Here is an 8,192-nt window from a genome sequence, read left to right on the forward strand (position 1 = left end):
CATCAGGCCGTACAGATATCCATATGTCCAAAAAAGTGAAATTGAACGTATGGTTGCAGAAATGCTAGAGGCTGGTATAATTCAACCGAGTCAAAGTTCTTTCTCAGCTCCAGTAGTATTGGTGCACAAGAAGGATGGATCATGGCGCATGTGTCCAGATTATAGGGAGCTCAACAAGCTCACTATTAAAGATAAGTTCCCCATTCCCGTTATTGATGAATTACTGGATGAATTGCATGGATCAATTTACTTCACCAAGTTGGATCTTCGTTCGGGATATCATCAAATTAGAATGAAGATTGAAGACATTCCGAAAACAGCATTTAGAACTCATGAGGGTCATTATGAATTTTTGGTCATGCCTTTTGGCCTTACCAATGCACCTTCAACATTTCAAGGTTTGATGAATTCAATTTCAAACCATTCCTTAGAAAATTTGTGTTAGTATTTTTTGATGATATACTAATCTACAGCAAGTCTTGGAAGGATCATGTTGAACATGTTGACAGGGTGTTACAACTATTGGAGGAGAAACAATTATATGCAAAAAGATCCAAATGTTTCTTTGGAGTCCAGGAGGTGGAATATTTGGGTCATATTGTATCTCATGAAGGAGTTAAGGTAGACCCTAGCAAAATTAAAGCCATTAAGGAATGGAAAATCCCCACATCCATAAAGCATCTGCGAGGATTTCTTGGGTTGACAGGGTATTATCGCAAGTTTGTTAAGAATTATGGGAGAATAGCAGCACCTCTAACAACATTATTGAAGAAAGATTCATTTTCATGGACTTCGGAAGCAACAAAGGCCTTTGAACATCTTAAAGAGGCAATGTGCCAAGCACCGGTCTTAGCTACGCCGGACTTCACAAAAACCTTTATTGTGGAATGTGATGCTTCAGGAAATGGAATTGGTGCTGTTCTAATGCAAGATGAAAGACCCATTGCTTTTGAAAGTCGTCCAATCAAGGGAAAGTTTTTAAACAAAGCTATTTATGAGAAGGAAATGTTGGCAATACTCCATGCACTTAAGAAATGGCGACCCTACCTAATGGGAAGACACTTCAAGGTAAAAACGGATCATGATAGCCTTAAATACTTTTTAGAACAAAGATTATCCTCTGAAGAGCAACAAAAGTGGGTCACAAAGATGTTGGGTTATGACTTTGAAATCATCTACAAAAAAGGGAAGCAAAATGTGGTGGCAGATGCACTCTCAAGAAAGGATGAGGATGTGGAAGCATTGTTGTGTGCCATTTCTATTATCCAACCAGATTGGATAAACGAAGCAAGGGAGGAATGGAAGAACGATGAAGAAGTGTGGGCACTTATTCAAAAGCTACAACAAGATTCCAGTACTTCTGATACATTTAGCTGGCAAAATGATTCGTTATGGTACAAAGATCGCTTATACCTCTGTAAGAATTCCCAGCTAAAACAAAAGATTCTTATGGAATTGCACACTTCTCCCTTAGGAGGGCACTGAGGTTTTTTAAAAACTTACCACAGGGTTAAGAAGGAATTTTTTTGGGATGGCCTTAAATCAGATATTCAAAAGTTTGTGGCGGAATGTTTGGTTTGCCAGCAAAATAAAGTTGAAACAATTAAGACACCAGGTCTATTACAACCTTTATCCATTCCAAGCCAACGTTGGGAGGAGGTTTCAATGGATTTTATCACAGGTTTACCCAAGTCTGAGGGAAAGAGTGTCATCATGGTGGTAGTTGACAGACTTACCAAGTATGCACACTTTTGTGCATTATCACATCCATTTAAAGCCAGTACAGTTTCTACTGCATTTATGGAAACAGTTCAAAAGCTACATGGAAACCCAAAGATTATTGTAAGTGACAGAGATCCCATTTTCACTGGAAATTTTTGGACAGAATTATTTTCTTGTCTTGGTACTCAGTTAGCTCATAGCTCATCTTATCATCCTCAATCTGATGGGCAAACTGAGATAGTAAACAAATGTTTGGAAGGATATCTTCGTTGCTTTGTATCTGATAAACAGACACAATGGGTCAAATGGTTGCCTCTAGCTGAATGGTGGTATAACACTTCCTTCCATACAGCAACAAAAATGACCCCATTTATGGCACTTTATGGGTATCAACCACCATCCATCACATCATATTTAAGAGAAAATTCTAAGGTTCAGGCAGTGGAACATCACATCGAACATCAACAACAAGTCCTCCAACTCTTAAAGGATAACCTCGTGTTGGCACAAAATAGAATGAAACAACAGGCAGATCAACATCGCAGTGAAAGAAGTTTTGATGTAGGTGATTGGGTATTCCTACGGCTACAACCATATAAGCAAATGTCCCTAAAGCAAGCTAAGAAGGATAATAAATTATCACCAAAGTATTATGGTCCGTACAAGGTGTTGGAAAAGATTGGTACTATGGCATACAAATTGGAGCTTCCTGCAGCTTCTCGAGTGCACCAAGTTTTCCATGTTTCATGTTTAAAGAAGGTTATAGGTGACAAGCTCCCAATTCAAACAATATTGCCAGAACTTGACGAGGAAGGAAAAATTATATTGGAACCGGAAGCAATCACAGAAACAAGAACTCGACAGCTACGAAATCGATCAATTTCAGAGTATCTTATCAAGTGGAAGAACTTATCCGCTGAAGATTCCACATGGGAGGATGAGAATTTTATGCAGAAGTATCCAGAACTTCTCAAGCATTGAGGACAACACTTTTTTGAAGGAGAGGGGCATGTTGGGTCCCTATAATACTAGTGATTACCCCATTACTATTGTAGTTATACCCCCTATTTATATTGTTGTGCCCCTATTACCCCCATATTGTTATTTCTGTGCCCCATAGAATCCCTCTATTGTTATTTTTGTGGCTTTATATTATTATTGTTAGGTCGGCTGGATTATATTGTGACTCCTTAGACTCCTATATATAGAAAGGAGGTTTTGTCATTTGTATCATCCAAGAATTATTCATTTATGTAATGTAAAGGAGGTTGCCCCCTCGAAGAGGCTGAATTCTAAGGCGTTGATCTATCTTTTCTATATTTTCTTGAGTTGGTTTCATAACACCAAGGAAATGGAAATTTGATAGGCTTATGTTTGAACAAGGTTATACTAGATGTCATTATGACCATTGCGTTTATCCTAAGAACAAAACTGTGGAAGTTATATTAGATTGTTATTGTATGTCAATGAAATTCTTGGTGTAGTGTCTAACATGTAGGAATAAATGTTCCAGTAAATCTACAACTCTTATTACATTTGAATGACTTGGAATCCAATATCCTAAACTTTGGGAAGTTAAATATGAATAGTACAACCAATCAGCCTTACTCAAAGACAACCAAAAGATTTCCATAGCACGCCCAATTACATTTAATGCTGCTACCCAATCCTTCTGATTACCAACCCAAGTTCAAACAACCTTTTGAGATAAGGTTGCAGAGATGGTCCAAAACATAATCAGAGGATTCAACAACTTCTTTCTCGAGTTGGTGCAATTGTGCTTTGAACACCTAGATTTTTGCGGCAAGGGATCTGATCTTTTCTTGCTTGTTGTGGATCGCCATATGCATGGATGTGCAGGAGGCACGCTTGACAAGTTGTCACTCTGGCTTCTTGGTTGGATGGTCAATGTATAACTCAGCCGGATACTAGTAGGAGGGAACAAAATAGGCTATCTCCTTCTCCTTTTGTTTGGTCATCATCTAGCTAGATGACTGAAGTTCTGGATGGTTTAAAGTGGTCATGGCAGCCTTAATTCTTTTGATCTCATCATGAATGTTTATGCGGAGATTTATCTACCATGGCGCTGTTTGCTCAAGCTTTTTCCTTAAGTCTACAAGCCGCTTGTTAGGCATAGAAAACATACAAAAATGGTAGGAGTGCAAACTATCTTCAACTTTAGAACTGCCATGGAAACCAGGAACGTGGTGTTCCATCTTCTTCTTCTTCCTTGGGATCATCTTCTAGATAATAAATTTATCCAGTAGGGTCTTCGTCATAATCACAGTAGAATAGATCCCACATAGTAGGTTCTAAGGTATCTATGAATAGAGCTACTAGCTTTGGTTTCCGTGCTTTTTGTGGACATTCATTTGCCTAATGACCTTCCTTATTGAAAATAAAACATCATATTGATTTAGCCAGAGTCTTTCGGTATCGAAGGAATGGTTGTTTTTTCTAGAAAGGCCTCTTGTAAGCTTCTAGATGAAACTTACTCTCTGAGGACCAATGCTTCTTGCGCAGATCTTTGGATTTACAAGAGAATTTTGGGTGGCAATTGAAGGGTCCCTTACCCCAGTTGGGTATCTAGCCAACTGTTGTGAAAATCATATTTGAAAAGATCTTGTTGTACTCCTTGAAGTCAGTCATAACACGTTTAGTTAAATAGTGTTCTTCAATGACTTTCTTGATGTGGTCATGGACCATTGCTAAGGTCATGCCTAGCAAAGAAAGATGTTTGTCTTCAAAATATTTGTTGATAGAGGTAGTAAGAATGCCAGGCATACTCTAGATATACCTCTTGAGGTATGCTGTATTAGCATAGGAATTGGATCATATGAGCCAATCCTGCATTTGACAAAAATAATCCTCCAAAGGACCAAGATTTCCTAATTGGTTAGAAATAAACAATTCATTGTAATGGTTTGGATCTTCATCAATTGTAAGGCCGACAAACTGTGCATGTAGAGAAACTAGAAACTGAACAACATGATCATTATGGCCAAGGATGGCTTCTTGGGCTTCTGTGGAGGCATAATGCCACCATGTATGTGCTAAGCCACCAAATCCATTGATAATGATTTTTTCAATGCCACGGAGAGAAAGGGTAGGGTCATCAATCTGTTTTTTCGTTGCCCAGCTATTGAGGATACTCATTTCTCCATTTCAATCTTAGGCTGGAAATTTGGAAAAAACATGGGTTCTTGCGGCATAGCTTGGATGACCGCACTCATAGCTGAAACTCCAATCGTTGTTACTGATATAGGACGAGATGTTTCACCAACTTGGGTAATCTGCAAAGGGATACCTGGTTCTTGCTTAACATAAACAAGGAACTAAATTATTTGTTCCTTTGAAAGGGCAAAACCCTTTTCTTGCAGTTGTTGCAAGAAGGATATTGTGACCGAAGTAGCTACCTCGATCTCTTCTACTTTGGCTATTTGAATCCCAAAATTCCAAGTAGGTAGCTTATGATTAGCTATGTTAAAGTTGAAAGTGCACCTAAGATTGTTATTGGGATTATCTGTAAACATAACCGACTTTGATGGTTTGTCCAAAATAGAATAGTTAGGGGTCTGAACCTTAGATCCTAAATTCTTGATGATTGGGGTAGTTATGGACAAAACTTGAGATATAGCTACCAGCCTTTGGTCTAGCTTTGTATTGGTTGCTGTAAGGACTGATATGTCAGCTATCTTGTGATCTAGAAATTCTAATCTTTCTAAAATGTTCTCGCACAATTCCTTTTCTTAATGGTATCAGATCCAAGTTGGTTCATTTCTCTATCTATTTAGTTTGATATAGTTACATCTTCTCTTGTTGTAGCGGACCCATATCATGCCCCGAGAATCACTGAGTTTTAGGTCACAGCCAGAAGAGCATAGACCATTTGTTGTAGGTGGAAGGCAAGGCATTTAGGTGTACAACAAAATGGATTCAAATTTATCAACAATAAACTAGGTAGAGATTGAAGCACCAACTCCTTTGGTTTCTCTCCCAGGCCGAAAGTCTTCTTACAGAGAAGCTTTGACTTCTGCTTCTACTATTTCTATTTCTAAAACCGACCCAGACCCAAACTTGAAAATCCCGCCAATTTTACCTGCTCAAGTATATAACATGCCCTTTTATAAATATTTTGCCTCTTCTCAAATTCGGCTTCATTCTGTTGACGTAAGTTTTACATCTCAAGATGAACCCACCCAAATCCCCTTGCTTGAAAAGTCAAAGATCGACTGGGAAAAATCCCAAGGTTTCAAATATTTCCATCTGGGCACAATCTATTTTGGCCTGAACGCTCTCATTCGACCATCCATGAATATCAATAGCCTTTGCATTGTGATAGATACTCGGCATAACCAATTAGCCGATGCCATAATAGGAGGCTTTGCTAGCCCTCTGCATGACGGCCCTGCCTTTAGTACTATCTATCCCAAGTATTCTGTGTCATTAGATGACCCTTACATCTACAACCTTCTGCAAGCTTATATTCATCCCCAAGGTTTTGACATGAAACACCTATCTAAAATAATTCAACTCAAAACATTGATTGTTTTTTGCTTTGCAATGACAACATTCCCCCACTACAGCCCCATATACGTCATACTTCACAACTCATAAGTGAGGTGGAATCTGGTTCCAGTAAATCTACAACTCCTATTACATTTGAATGGACTGGAATCCAATATCCTGAACTTTGGGAAGCTAAATATGAACAGTACCACCAATCAGCCTTACTGAAAGATAACCAGAAGATTTCCAAAGAACACCCAATTCCATTTAATGTTGCTACCCAATCCTTCTGGTTACCAACCCAAGTTCAAACAACCTTTTGAGAGAAGGTTGCAGAGATGGTCTAAAACCATCCCGCAAGATATTCAACAGAGCTTACTACAGAACACCAAGGTTAGCACCAGCAGTGTCCAGCATGCAATAAGCTGATACAAAAGCTTAGTATTGCTACTAAGCCAAAAATACCTCACATTCTCATGCTCACTCAGCTACCTCAAGAAGAAACAACTAAAACTATCAAAGTTAGCATGCGAGAATAATCCTACACTCTAGGAAGGAACCTTCCTTATATATCTTTTCGAAAGTTTGATGATGATGGTCAAAAGAAAAGGGAATTCATCCCTTACACCACAGTACCAGTAGCCACTACATCTGGTACTAACACTACACAGCTTAACTATGCAAATCTCCAGCTCGACCTCAAGTCAAAGAACATTGATGATTTGGACAATAACGTCCTTAAGGTTAAACAAGTAGTCTCTAAAGAAAAGGAATTGTGCAAGAATATTTTAGCAAGATTATAATTGCTAGATTATAAGATAGCTGACATATCAGTCCTTACAATAGCCAATACAAAGCTAGACCAAAGGTTGGCAGCTATATCTCAATTTTTTTCCATAACTACCCCAATCATCAAGAAGTTAGGATCTAAGGTTCAGACCCCTGACTATTCTATTTTTGACAAACCATAAAAGTTGGATATGTTTACAGATAATCCCAAGAACAAGATTAGGCGCACTTTCAGCTTTAGTGTAGCTACTCATAAGCTACCTACTTGGAATTTTGGGATTCAAACAGCCGAAGATGAAGAGATTGAGGTAGCTACTCGGTCACAACATCCTTCTTGCAACAAGTGCAAGAAAAGGGTCCTGTCCTTTCAAAGGACCAAATAAATTAGTTCCTTGTTCATATTAAGAAAGAACCAGGTATCCCTTTGTTGATTACCCAAGTTAGTAAAACATCTCGTCCTATATTAATAACAACGACCGACGTTTCATTGATGAGTGTGGCCATCCAAGCTATGCCGCAAGAACCCATGTTTTTTCCAAATTTCTAGCCTAAGATCAAAATGGAGAATGCAATGAGTCTCCTCAATAGTTGGGCAATGAAAAAATAGATTGATGACCCTACCCTTTCTCTCTGTAGCATTGCACAACTCATTATCAATGGATTTGGTGGCTTAGTAAATACGTGGTGGAATTACGCCTCCACAGAAGCCCAATAAGCCATCCTTGGCCATAACGATCTTGTTGTTCAATTGCTAGTTGCTCTACATGCACAATTTTTCGGCCTTAAAATTGATGAAGATACAAACCATTATAGTGAATTGTTTATGTCTAGCTAGTTAGGAATCTTGGTCTTATGGAAGATTATTTTTGTCAAATGCAGGATTGGCTCATCTGATCAATTTTTCTATGCTAATATAGCATACCTCAACAGGTATATCTAGAGTATGCCTGACGTTCTTCCCACCGCTATCAACAAATATTTTGAAGACACACATATTTCTCTTTCAGGAATGAGTTTAGAAATGGTCCATGGCCACATCAAGAAAGTCATTGAAGAACACTGTTTAGCTAAACGTGTTATGACTGACTTCAAGGAGTACAACAAGATATTTTCAAATAAGATTTGCAAAACAGTTGTCCAGATGCCCAACTGGGGTAAGGGACCCTTCAATC

The 8,192-nt window shown here is 38.5% G+C and overlaps 1 pseudogene; it reads right to left on the reverse strand.

The window, feature by feature from the left end:
• The window catches only part of LOC149228133 (chaperone protein dnaJ 15 pseudogene), a 43,708-nt pseudogene extending 35,958 nt beyond the window's left edge, over window positions 1–7,750 (reverse strand).
• Between the last annotated feature and the right edge of the window lie 442 nt (window positions 7,751–8,192).

The sequence above is a fragment of the Pinus tabuliformis genome, chromosome J (assembly GCF_031772625.1).
Source record: "Pinus tabuliformis cultivar Carrire ecotype Pingquan chromosome J, CPIR1, whole genome shotgun sequence".
Lineage (NCBI taxonomy): Eukaryota > Viridiplantae > Streptophyta > Pinopsida > Pinales > Pinaceae > Pinus > Pinus tabuliformis.